Source organism: Camelina sativa, chromosome 5 (genome assembly GCF_030686135.1).
Source record: "Camelina sativa cultivar CO46 ecotype springtype chromosome 5, ASM3068613v1".
Classification (NCBI taxonomy): Eukaryota; Viridiplantae; Streptophyta; class Magnoliopsida; order Brassicales; family Brassicaceae; genus Camelina; species Camelina sativa.
In genome coordinates, this window is record NC_141884.1 from 39100425 (window position 1) to 39114710 (window position 14286).

Here is a 14286-nt window from a genome sequence, read left to right on the forward strand (position 1 = left end):
AATCTAATGTAATTATGTTCTAAACTGTAAAAAATGTAAGAAGAAGAAAAAAAATCTAAACAAAATTATAAATTAATTAGATAAAATTTAATTAATTGAGAATTTGAAAACTAAATAAATTAAAAATTATTATTTAAAAAACATTAATTTATAATTTAGTTATATACATTGCTGGGATCACTTATTTAGCTATGTCATGTGTACACATTTATTTGACTAAAAATATTAATGTGATGTAGGATCAAGTATATAATCTTCGATTGTATAGAATTAGTTCGTAAGCAATCTTTCATAATTCAATTTTTTTTTTCTGGTTTTAGTATTTACCTGACCACCTAGGAATTGAAATCACACATTTGGATTACAGAAAGAATAGCGAACCAAAAGAGAAAGAAAAAAAGTAGCGAACCGGTGAATGAACCGGTTTGGTTCAATAAATGGTTTTAGGGATTGAGAAGACAAGACAGAGTAATGGGTAAAATAGATGCATGAATAATGTGAACTGTTAAGGTTGATTTTCACCTAAGCGTTTATAATATCTTTAAATACACACATGTACAGAGAATTATAATCTGTATAGAATCGAGATTTGGTAATTTCTTCTTGTCATAAATTAACAATGCTTAATCAGATTAATAAAAAATATATGTTTGATTATATATTTTAACAACAAACACATATAGGATAATATGGTTAACTTTTTTGTAAACCAAAAATTATTCTCAATTATTAGATGAAACGTGAATTAGCTATATATATATTACCTTCAATCATTGGCCTAAAACAAATTTTCTTAAATTTTATCACAAATTTCCATCAATTTATGTGGAATAAATTTATTTACCTTAAATTTTCATGTTCAAAACTGATATTTCTAATATATTTTAGAGTAAATTTTAATAAGTTATCCATTAGGTCTCATACAGCTATAAATATTTTAACTAGGGAAGTACCCGCGCTTAAAGCGCGGTATTAAGATTTTAATAACAACAGTTTTGTTACTTCATGATATATTATTTTTCTGAAATAATATGTAATAATTGACATATTTAAATACAGTGTTTTATCTTTTGAAAAAGTTTAAAATGTTTTATTGGATTGTCAAGAAAGTTTTGTATTTGCATATATAGACAAAGATTTATCTTACTAAAGATAAATAATACTTTCAATACGAAATATTAATTGAGTCTTTTAAATAAACAACTAAACTGTGGTAAAAAATATTGAGATTCAATAATGTATTATCTCAATTACAAAATAAATATGAGAGTAATGCAAAGTTGGATTTCAAGTAGCGGTTAATACAAACATACTAAATTTTATAGACATTCAAAAAGAGACGAATAAACGACCAACACCCCATTCTTTACATTTGAGTGTCTGAGCTTTCACCTTGTTGCTTCGTCACATGGTTTATGTAATAACGCCCAGCAAATTCAGACATGTAAATATATAAAGTGTTTAAAGAAATTTTACTTTTAACATCATACATATTTAATTGAATGTTATACACTTATACAATAATATAAAACAATAAACCTCAAACAAAATACTTTCTAATTTCTATACTAACTAATATATATATATATATATATATATATATATTTGTATGGTTGTACATTTAAAAAAATACAAATTAAACATTAGTTATATATAGTTAATCTGTAAAACAAATTATATTTTTTTATGAAAAATAGTCCCGTGGTGTACCGCAGGTGAATATCTAGTCTATATTAACATTTTTGAAGTACATTTTGTGTTATGCCCTTTTAGTTGTAGTTATTTAAAGAATTATTTACAATCTTAACCCCTAGAAAATTTCCTAAAATAACAATTATATCAGATTTTGTTTCTTAAATATTTTACATTCCATTCCTACTAGAAATGTAACAAACTGCAATCAATATTTTATGGAAACTGATGTTATAATATATTAATGACACCTTCTATTGTTTTTTTGAAGATATTCTATCTCTAAATTCTTTCAAACAAAGAAAACAACAATTTAATTCCTATTTTGTTTTTTCAAAACATGTTAGCTTCGATTCTTAATGTAGATAAAAATGTTAATATAGATAAAAACTTTGTTTCTCATTTTTAAAAATCATATCTTTGATATATATAAAAAAACTTAATAAAAAACTTTAAAATATTATAAATAAAAGCTTATAAAAATTTTAAAATACTATACAATGTGGTTATATAGTAGGACGAGTTATAAAGAAGACATGTTGGAATTAATAAAATATCATTAAATTTGTGCATAAACACGAATTAAATCCTTATTTTATTATTTGTCAATACTACTAATATTAGAATATTTGACATATCAAATCAACTTACTTTAACTAAGATTTTGTAAAATAAGTAAATCATTATGAAAATATGACTTAACCACAGCTTATAAATCACTTATTATGTATTTAAATCCTTTATGTTTTGTTCTAATAACTAAAAAACCAAATAGAATCTCAAACACTAAATAAAACAAACTAAATTTAACAAAAAATAGTCACACAATGTACCACAGATTAAAAATTAATATTAACATAAAATTTTAATTATTCCTTAAGCGGCTGAAAATTTTAGGTATTTCTTTATTTACAAAACAACCACGATTTAACAAGAAAATACAATATAAATTATAAATAATAATAAAAATTATAGACCCATGGTGTACGACGGGTTAAAATCTAGTTATTATTATTCTATTGTACGCTTCATCCTCAACAACGTTTTAAAAAAATGCCATGCTCGATTCACCGTCGTACTCCACCGCTTTTGTTGATTCCATCATTGGCCGGAGCAACTCTTTCTTCGTCGTAACCGCCTCCTCAACCTTCTCCACCGCCGGAACGATTGTTCAAATCATCATCATCATCTTCCACCACTTTCTCGTTGGAAGCGGTTACGATAACGGCGGAGGAAAAAGAGGTGTATCGATTGTAGAGATCTGGTACGGTTGTTATGACAGAGCGAATCCATGCGGTGGTGGATGAAGATGAATCATTTAAAATAGAGTGTGACAAGGTTAATTAACAAGTAGATCTGGTTTTTTCAAATGCTTAGAACGCTTGTTCGATTTGTCTCTGATTCTTCTCAGCAAGTTTATGATGTGATATGAAATGGATTCAGAGTGTGTCTAATTTTGAAAGTGAATAGTTGTGATTTTGCTTCCTCTGATAGCTATGAATGACCAATTTTGCATTCTGTTTGATCTTGCTGTAGATATTGATTTTCACAACTCCGAAGCTTGCTATGAATCTCAAATCGTGAGTTATGAAAATTAAATTCATGGATTGATTATATTGTTGAATAAGGTTTTCAGCTCTAAACTCAAATGATTGATGATTTACATGATCAAAATATTTCAAAACCAAAACAGAGAGTTGATGAAGAAGATGAGAAAATGGGAATTTGAGTTCATGTTTTTTATAAACTCAGTTTTTAATTATGGAAGGTCTTCTTAAAATTCAAAAATGCCTTCCTAATTTTTTTTTTAAAATATGTTTTTAAATATTTTTATATGTGTTTTGCTTTATTGTATAACATATTTCTCCATTAATGATGTATAATGATTTGATTTTGTGCACATATTGGTGTTTTACAATGAAGGTAGCAAATAGGAATATATAGCATGATGTTTTAGGAAGACATTCCTGAACGTCAATGACTCCTTCCTAAATATTTATGAAGACTATCCTGAATTTTAAGGAATCGTCCTGAATATTATTGAATCCTTCCTAAAATAGTTGTGTAGCCTATAGGAGTACTATACATTATTTTCATGAAGACCTTCATGAATAGCAAAAAGTCATTCCTGAAAATCATTCTTAAACTTTTAAAACAGAGTGTTTTTACTTAGTTGTTATATCATAAATAGAATAGCATGAAAAATATCCCAGCATCATCAACTGTAAACCCAAAACATACATAAGAGATGTTTTGTATTGAATATTTTTTTTTTATGTAAGGTTTGTAAGTAACCATTGAACAAAGAAAATGTATCTCCACCATAATAGTCAGGATTATTGCTTCCTTCTATCAACATATATTCTTGAAATACAGAGACTCTAAAGAAAAAAAATTAGAAACTTTATCTTACAATTTAGATATAATGCCATTATTACTACTAATGCCAAAATTATTTAGTGTTCTCTTGATTATTCATCCTTAAGTTCATTTTATGAAGGTCATCCTGAAGTTCAAGAGAGCTTTCCTAAACTTCACACATGTAATAACAATTTCATTGAGTTCATTTCCAGATTCAACACATAGAAGCTTCTTCGGATTCAGAGCACAAATACAAACAAATCTCGAAGAACACAAACAATAATCACCAATTTATTCATCTAAATAATCAATACACAGAGTTTAAAGGCACTACTTCAAATCTGCAACAAATCGATTTAGATGAATCAAGAGATCACAGATTGAAGAATCGAACAATTTAACCAAATAATCTCTAACACATATGTGAAACACAATGAATAGTCAAACTCATATACTGAAAGGTAGCGGTGTTGCAGAATCATGATGAATCGTGAAGAGCCGTTCAGCTTCGTCGGCTAGTTCGACCACGACAACCTTGGAAACAGATGTCGCTCTTCTTTCACTCCTTTCATAGAGACGACGAGATCAGCTAAGCGAAGACAGATCAGTGATGAAAATACGAGTAGACAATCACGACGACGAGAACATGGTGGCGAAAACACGACGACAATGACAATTAATCTTTATATGGAGAGAGAGGTTTTTATTAAATAATTTAATTAATAATTCTCATGTTTTAAATGTGTGCTAATATTGGAAATAAAAAATGTGTGCTAACTTTGGAACAAAAACTTAAAATTGTGCTATTTTTGAGAATTTCCCATAAATATATCTACCTAAATTTTTCATGTTCAAAAATAATATTTCTAATATATTTTAGAGTATAGTTTAATAAGTTATCCATTAGGTCTCATACAACTATAAATCTATATATAATAGCAACCCGAATAAATGCCACCAAAAGTTGTGTTTTTTCAATCGTACTTTTTGGATAATTTTATAAAAAAATCTGTAGAAAATTTAAATTCTGTGGTTTACAAAAAATTGTGTTTGTTCATTGTGACGGTTTTTTTTTGTAAAGTTGCAACTGTCCATTGTAGAGTTGTGTCTATTCGAATATTTGTATCTTTTAAAATCTATTTACTGAAGCCTATCAAAGAGTAAGTAGTAAAATATTATGAAAATGGGTGCAAGTAAAAGTTGTGTGTGTGTGTTACTGATTTTACTATTTTCTTCTTTTTGCAGATAGATCATAGAGCCCTTGTCAAGTTTGCCAGTGTTGCAAAGTATGAAGGACTGGTGTGAGAGTGTCAAGAACTGGTGCGACTGAGGAGAATGTTTTTAAACTAGTGTAGTGGTTTAAAAAACTAGCTTCGAGTTTCCACATTTAACTCTTTCATGATTTTCCAAAATTTCACTCTGTTTTCTATACTTTTGTTTTCACTCTCTTTTATGGTTCAAAAAAAAAAAAAAAAAAAACAAAAAAAAAAACACATTGATTTCATTAGCCTCTCGATTAAAATCATTATAGACATTGCTGGGATCACTTATTTAGCTGTGTCATATGTACACATTAGTTTGACTAAAAATATTAATGTGATGTAGGATGGTATATATCTTCGATTGTATAGATTTAGTTCGTAAGCAATCTTTCATATATTCTTTTTTTCTTTTGGTTTTAGTATTTACCTGACCACCTAGGAATAGAAATCACACATTTGCATTACAGAAAGAATAGCATTGAGTCTTTAATAACCTAGCAAACAATTTATAGATAAAAACAACTAAATAGTATCATTATCATCAGTCCCACTAGAAATTAGTCAAACCAATATAAATTATATAGTATCTAAACAAATAAAAAAAGGACACTTGCCACATTCACATGTAAAAAATAACAAAAACCCAATAATGATAAAAGAATTTTCTATTACAGAAAATAGTCACTTTTTTTTTTACACATCCTCTAAGTTCTTGTTTTCTCTATTTTAGCTTTGTCTACATGAACAGTTTTGACTGCAGCAACGTGTAATAATAATTAGCTGCTTCATCCTCAAGCTCCCAAAGCCCAACACCAAACCCCTATAAGAAACTAAACCCATCAACGTATTCCTGATCAGTCTCATCACTCTTGATCGTCTCATAATTACTCCCGCTAGTTTCAGTGTTAGGGATCCCGAGTCTGAAGCTTCAAGAAGATGCTTCATCACTTTCTCTTTGTCTTCTTCGTACTCGTCGAAGACAAAGATGAGGAGGAGCAAGAAGAAGAAGAAGATAGATGGGTTCTCTTCGAAAACGGTAGTAGTTTGCTGTTCCTCTGCGGCCACAACCTCTTTATCAGGCTAAAGCGACCCATCCGGCTGATGAACCTAGTGACATTACCAAGGAGGTGATGTTGGCCAATGATCCGAATGAGGCTTTGTTGGAGGATGTTTCAGAGGTTCAAGAGAAGGGCTTGGCTTCAGAACTCATGTTTTCTGAGGTCTTTTGGAGGACGGTGAGTTTCAGGATACTCATGTTTCGATGATCTTGCGATCTAACCACTCCCGATTGACTTGTCGTACCCAACTCTTGCATCGTCTCTTTGCCTGGTAAATGTTTAACCAAGAAATCGAGTTTGTTGCTCATCTCTCTTATCAGCCGTTCCTGCATCCCAATCCTGGAGTCTAATGGCTCAAACTTCTCGTCGCTCCAGAGTATCCTATAGAATCTGCATGTTTGTTTAAGAGTTTAAGAATTGTAAAGAATGACTCTCTTTATTGCTTAAGAAAATAACTCAAAAATTAAGCTTCCAATATCTTTCTCAAAACCACACATTATGTCAGACCATGACATCTTTATTTATACTAAAACACCAATCCTAATCCTATTAGGAAACACCTATGTTTAGATAACTCCTAAACATACTTTGATCCTTATCTCAAGAATGATAGGATCTCCTTAAGTTATCTTCAAGCTTGAGCCAACATTCTCCCTCCTAAACTTGAAGTCTTTCTCCTATAAGTCTCTCACCCCAATAAGCTCCCTCATTTCCTTGAATTTGATCCTGCTAATAAACTCCGGTTAATCGGAGAAATACAGGACACGACGGAGGAGAGACGAAGATTGAAGAAGAAGAGAGAAACGAGATTCTTCTTATTAATCAAACGATAAAAGTTTGTTACAAAAGCTTAACCTCAATTAACTAACTAATCAGTCTTTATAGTTAGACTAATCAGCTAATCTTAATAACCAAAGATAACCCTATTAAACCAAAGCTCATAACCGGTCATACTCTTATACGCCCCCCTCAAATCTTTATCTCCGAAGTGTCTGGTTTCGGGAGGTAAAGATTTCACAAGGACATCTTCTGCAGCAGATGATGAAACGGTCCTAGATGAAGAGGTTTAGTCAAGATATCGGCATGTTGTTCTTCAGTCGGTACATGAAGAGCTTTAAGCGTACCCTTCTTAAGTTGATCATGCACCGTGTGACAATCTATCTCGATATGTTTAGTTCGTTCATGGAAGACTGGATTCATGGCGATATGTAAGGCGGATTTATTGTCACAGAACAGCTTGGCTGGAGCAGACTCTGTAATGTGGAAGTCCTTGAGTAGTTGATTGTAACCAGATGATCTCACAGGTCTCTTGTGCCATACTGCGATATTCTGATTCAGTGCTACTTCTACTTGCAACGCACTGTTTCTCGGATTTCCAGCAAATGAGTGAAGAGCCTAGGTAAATACAATAACCCGTAACATAACGCCTTGTCTCCTTACAATTAGCCTAATCTGCATCACAAAATCCATTCAAGCAAAGATCCGAAGTGGCAGGATACATCAAACCTTGTCCTGGATTCTGCTTGAGATAACGTAGAACCTTGTGTGCAGCTTGTAGATGTATATCAGTAGGAGCAGATATGAACTGGCTCAGTTGGTGAACAGCAAAAGTGATATCGGGCCTTGTGATAGTGAGATATAGAAGGCGACCAATGAGCTCTCTATAAGAAGTAGGAGAGGATAACAACGTACCCATATCCTTGGTAAGTCGCAGGTTCGGATCCATTGGAATAGAACTCGGCTTACAGCCTAATAAACCTGCATCTTCAAGCAAATTCTGAGCATATTTGCGTTGACAGACTGAGATACCCTCTGATGATCGCGAGATCTCCAATCCAAGGAAAAAGCGAGCTGGTCCAAGATCCTTGATCTTAAATTCAGAGTGCAAAAGTGTCTTCAGATCATGGACAGCAGCATCATCGTTACTTGCGATAATTATGTCATCGACATATACGAGCACAACAACAATGGAACAAATTCCTGATGGACACATAAAGACTTTAACGAAAAGAGTATTATCAACAGGTGATTGAACGTAGTTTGCTCCCAAGAAAACCGTAGACAGACGTTTATACCACTGTCTCGAGGCTTGTTTCAAACCATACAGGGACTTGAGTAAACGACATACCGGATTTGGAGGTAAGCCATATATCCTTGAGGAAGACTCATGTATATATCCTCTTCCAAATCACCATGGAGGAAAGCATTGGAGACGTCCATTTGAGTCAGGTTCCAACCCTTCGCAGAAGCTAGGCCAAGAAGCAACTTTACACTAGTGAGTTTCGCAACAGGGGAAAATGTCTCAAGATAGTCAATCACTTCTTGCTGTGTTAAGCCTTGCGAAACCAGGCATGCCTTGTACCGTTCAACAGAACCGTCGGAGTTATACTTAATAGTAAAAACCTATTTGCATCGAATCGCATGTTTCCCTGCAGGTAGAGACTCAACAACAAAGGTCTTATTAAGTTCAAGAGCAAAGAGCTCATCATTTGCTGCATTAGTCCACTTCTCCGAATTCATGGCCTGATGGAATGTTTTCGGTTCTGTTTCAGCACAATAAGAAAAGATATGGGATTGGAACAGAGGTGTATAGCGGTCAAGAGTCCATACAGAAGAAAGGGGATATGGCGTAGTCTTTTTAAGTGATGGAGGAAGAGATTTAATGAGAAGAGAAGGTGGTGGTGGTGGTGGTGGTGGTAATGGTGATGGCAGTGTTGATGATGGTGGTGATTGTGGTAAAGAAGAAATGGAAGGAACAAGAGAGCAATGATACTCAGACAGATAACTAGGAGCTCTAGATTGTCTCTTTGGCTTAACGCTAGATACAGAAGTATGATCTGTAACAGATGTAGATGCAGTGTCAGCCGGAATGGTACCATGATCATGCGCTAATGATGGTGCATATGGTAGAGTAGGAACTAATGAATCTTCATCAATGAGAGGCATGCTTTCAACAAAATGCAATGGAACAGGAAGAGGTAAAATGGAATTAGGGAACATAACTACTGCAGATGACAATAAAGAACTAGTCTTAAAAGGAAAAACATCTTCTTGAAACACAACATTCCTAGATATAGAAATAGCATTAGACTCTAAATCCATGACTTTATATTCCTTATAACCAACTGGATACCGTAGAAAAACACATGGTCTAGCTCGAGGAGAAAACTTATTACGTTCATGAGGATTAGTCGAAACATAACACAAGCAACCAAATCTTTTAAGCAAACTATAATCTGGCAATTTTGTAAGCAACAGTTCATAAGGCGATTTGTTAGCTAATACAGGAGGAGGCATGCGATTTATGAGAAATACTGCAGTCAACACACAATCAGTCAAATATTGCAGGGGGATATTTGATTGAAAAAGTAAAGATCTGGCCACATTCAAGAGATGTTGATGCTTGCGTTCAACAACAGAATTTTGTTGTGGTGTATAAGCACATGAAAAATAATGAATCATTCCCTGTTCTTTAATGATATCAGTGAATGCTAATTCTGGTGCATTATCGGATCGTATCGTATGGCCTTAACAGTGCTATCATATTGTGTTTTAACATGTTTAAGAAAAACTGGAAAAACTGTATTAACTTCCTTTTTATTTCTTAAGAGGTAAACCCATGTAGTACGTGTACAATCGTCGACCAAAGTAAGAAAATAACGAAAACCTTCTACAGACTCAATACTAAAAGGACCCCATATATCAAGATGGACCAAATCAAAAGGTTTATCAGCTAGATTACCATGCGAAACATACGCTAACCTTTTCTGTTTAGCTAGAGGACAAATACTACAATGCGAAGATAGAGAAGAATTCTTCAAAGAAGGAATCAAACTTACAAGTTTCTGAAGAACTAGATGCGATGGATGTCCAAGACGTTGATGCCAGAGAGAATCATCAGTAACCACAGAAGCAGAGAAAGAACATGCTGCAGGAAAAGATGGCGAGAGGGAAGTATTCTCAGTAGCCAGAATGTAAAGGTCTTGAAAGACTCTACCCCTCCCAATCATCAAGCCCTGAGAAAGTTCCTGAATCAAACAACAATTATCAAAGAAATGTGCAGAACAAGACAATGTTTTAACCAACCTACTGACACTAATCAAATTAAACTTGAAATCAGGAACATGCAAAACATTGTATAAAATCAACTTTTGAGAAATGTAAATTGTCCCTATATGTGTGATGGAAACCCTGGTACCATTCGGCAATGTCACAGTAATATCTGTAACAGGTCGTAAGTCTGTAAACAAATCTAGATTAGAGCAAACATGACTAGAAGATCCACTATCTATAATCGAAGCATCATGCGGTAAAAGTTGTTGTAAAGAAGAAAGAATATGATTTTGAAAAGTTAAAATGTGGTTTTGATATTTAAGAGAAGTCGAAGGGAAGGGAAAGGTGATACCAGAGGTAGAAGTTTCTGCCATCAAACCATGTTCAGAAATCGTAGCCATAGCACTAGGAATACTAGAACCAGAAGACGAAGCTATAGGCTCTTGAACCTGAACTTGAACCTTGTATTGAGAAACCATCTGATCAATTTGCTGTGGAGTAAACCCTTGTAAACTCGAAGGAACACCATTAGGAACCATGAACTGCGGATATTGATTAGAAACAGAACCATACGACACATCTTCAGTTGGAAACATTCCAGTCTCATAATACACTTGAGCCACTGCATTTGCTTTTTGCATAGAATTCGCATATGGCACCATTTGATTAGAAGTTTGTTGAGACAACCGTGGTTGAGACTGCATCGTTGGCATCCTAGGCTGAAACTGATTTGGAGGTCTGTAATTGTATTCCGCAGCATTAGTCTTATATCCTGGTGGGAATCCATGGAGTTTGTAACACTTTTGAATAGTGTGTCCAACTTTACCACAATGAGAACAAATAGGTTTCTGTATAGTCCTCCCTGTATTGTAAACAGCAACGTAGGCACTCTCAGCCTCATTCATAGAAGCAACACTTTGAAAAGCAACACTATCAATACTAGTCGTCGGTTTAACTACAACCTGTCGTTCATCCTGTGTGACCATGTTAAAAGCCTCTTCGATAGTTGGTATCGGCTTGAGCATTAGTATATGACGTCTAGCTTGATCATAACTTTCATTCAAACCCATCAAGAACTTGGTCACATGACTTCGTTGTTGCAACCTTTCCCATTTTGCAGCTGCATCACATTCGCAACGACCACATGTGCAAACAGGAAGCTCTACATAGTTCTTATGTTCTTCCCACAAAGTAAGTAGAGCCGTATAGTATGTAGACACATCCATTTATCCTTGAACGATCGTACTAAGTTTCTGTTCTGTAGAGAAAATCTTAGGTGCATCATCTTGCTTAAACCTAGATAGTATATTTTTCCAGATCCCTTCTGCCGTAGGAATAAAAAGTAAACTCTGTCCTATCTTCTTGTCAACAGAATTCATCAACCATGTGAACACAATATCATTGCACCTAGACCATACTCCAAAATCTCTATGATCTTCTTGAGGTTTCGAGATCGTACCATTGATAAATTCAAGCTTGTTTCTGACATTAAGAGCCATCCACACCGATCGACGCCAGGAAGGGAAATCTGAAGCAGTAACAAGGCGATCAGAAACAAGAACAAGTCCTGCGTGATCTGCACTATGTAGATGATACGGATTCTCATATTGATCTGTCTGATACTGCGGTTGAACATTCACTGGATTCGGAGTGGGAGGTCTAGTCACCAGAGCATTCGTATTACCAGAAGAACTCATTCTCAAAGCAAGAACAAGAAATCCAAAGAAAGTGAGACGAAAAGAGAAATCAAAAGCAAAACCCGTACTCACTAAGGTCAATCAAAAGAGAATCAAAAGAATCAGAAAAACAAAGAACACTCCGATGAGAAAATCGCACACAACGGCGAGAAATTGCTGAACAAATTGAAAACTAGTGTAAATGGGGAAGCTCATCTCCGTCGCGTAAGATGCTGAAGCAATTAAAACTCAATTAACTTGCTCTGATACCATAATAAACTCTGGTTAATCGGAGAAATACATGACACGACGGAGGAGAGACGAAGATTGAAGAAGAAGAGAGAAACGAGATTCTGCTTATTAATCAAACAATAAAAGTTTGTTACAAAAGCATAACCTCAATTAACTAACTAGTCAGTCTTTATAGTTAGACTAATCAGCTAATCTTAATAACCGAAGATAACCCTATCAAACCAAAGCTCATAACCGGTCATACTCTAATACCTGCCAAGCGCCTTTGTCAGTATGCCCGCCTTCTGCTCGTCTCGGAGGACATGCTCAACTTCTATAAGCCCATTCTCTACACACTCCCGTATGAAATGAAACCATGTGTGTATATTGATAAGCTCAAATTAATCCCTAGAGCTACTCTCTCAAACAAGAGAACAATGCAAATAATATCTAAATTTAAAACCAGAAAATCCAAATCTCTTTGTAATAAACAATTCTGCTCATCAATGGTTTAATCTGGAAAACAATTATATTCTCATATCAATTTATTTCCCTAAGATAACAATTCTAGGTGATCAATCAAGAATTATTATGAAGAACAACCAAGGATGAAGATCATAAAAGATTAAGAACCCTAAAAATCTTAGATCTAATAAATCATAAAGACCCTATGAAAAACCCTAAACCTAACAAGCAAATTACTCAGACATGTTTAATAAAGCACAAATCATAATTCTGAATAACATGCAATAGATATTAAAAGTAAAAGAGGGAGTTCAAGAAATCTTCTCTCTACAAAGAATTCAGATCTATCTCTCCCAAAAGCTCTCAATATCTTTTCTCTCAAAAACTGCTAGAAGATGACTTGAGGGTTTCTAAAACCCAAAAACAATATATATACATCCTCAAATACGTCCAGGGGCTTATGTTGCAATTATAGAAGACTTTGGGCAAATTTGTAAAACTTCCAAATTTGTTGTTCTCTTGTCGGGTAAACATGAGTGTCGATCGATGCTCCTTTGTGTGGTGTCGATCGATGCTCGTACTCTGATCTGACTCCAACTTGATTTCCTTCGGTAAAATGATCCAAAATGATCCAAATTGTTCCATTTTGCTCCATCCGTGCCAAATTCCTAGATAACCTGTAAAGACTCAAAAATAACCTAGAAACAAATCAAAAGACTCAAAAAGCACACTTATATCATGGTTAAAAACCGTAAAAACCATGATATATCATATATGCTTACTACGTCCATGAAACACTGGATTTATACTAAGTGCAATCGCCGACTGGTTGTCTATTCTGATGGTAAAACCTCCACATGACGTCTTAGTGGTCTCATTGAACAAATCCTGAAGCCAAATCGCCTGCCTTGCTGCTTCACTAGCTGCCAATGAACTCGGCTTCACACTATGATAAGGCTAAAGTCTCTTGCTTCTATGAACACCAAGAGATTAAACTCCCTCCAAGATAAAACACATGCCCGATTGTTGATACTAGGATTTTATGTGTCTCTCCTAGGAGGTCTCAATAGTGATGCAGTTGTAGTACAGAAGGTGTCAATCCAAATGAGAAACTTTACTAACAATCGAGATGCAATCAAGCAGTCATAAGTTAAGCCAGATTCAAAATGAGTTTTTTGTTTTGTTCGTCTAACAACCTAGAGTTAACGAGATGCAGGAACAAAATGAGTTTGTAGAACAAGAGCTAAAATGCAAAAACAAAAGATAGCGAAAACAAGTTAAACGTGCAGAGACAAAAGAGTAAGCTAGTGCAAAAAAAAAAAAAAAAAAACAAAGAACAAGCTCAACAATGTAGAAACAATTAGATAAGTAGAGGCCTTAAGGATGGGGTTATTGATTTCAGTGGAGTCACTTAATCTAACTAGAATGCCTAACAGAACACAATCAAGCTATCCCTAGATAACGAACATCACAACTTAGCTAATCCAA

General features: G+C 34.1%; 1 pseudogene; it reads right to left on the reverse strand.

Annotated features, from left to right (window-relative positions):
- Positions 1-270: 270 nt before the first annotated feature.
- Positions 271-12123, reverse strand: LOC147944950 (uncharacterized; annotated as a pseudogene).
- Between the last annotated feature and the right edge of the window lie 2163 nt (positions 12124-14286).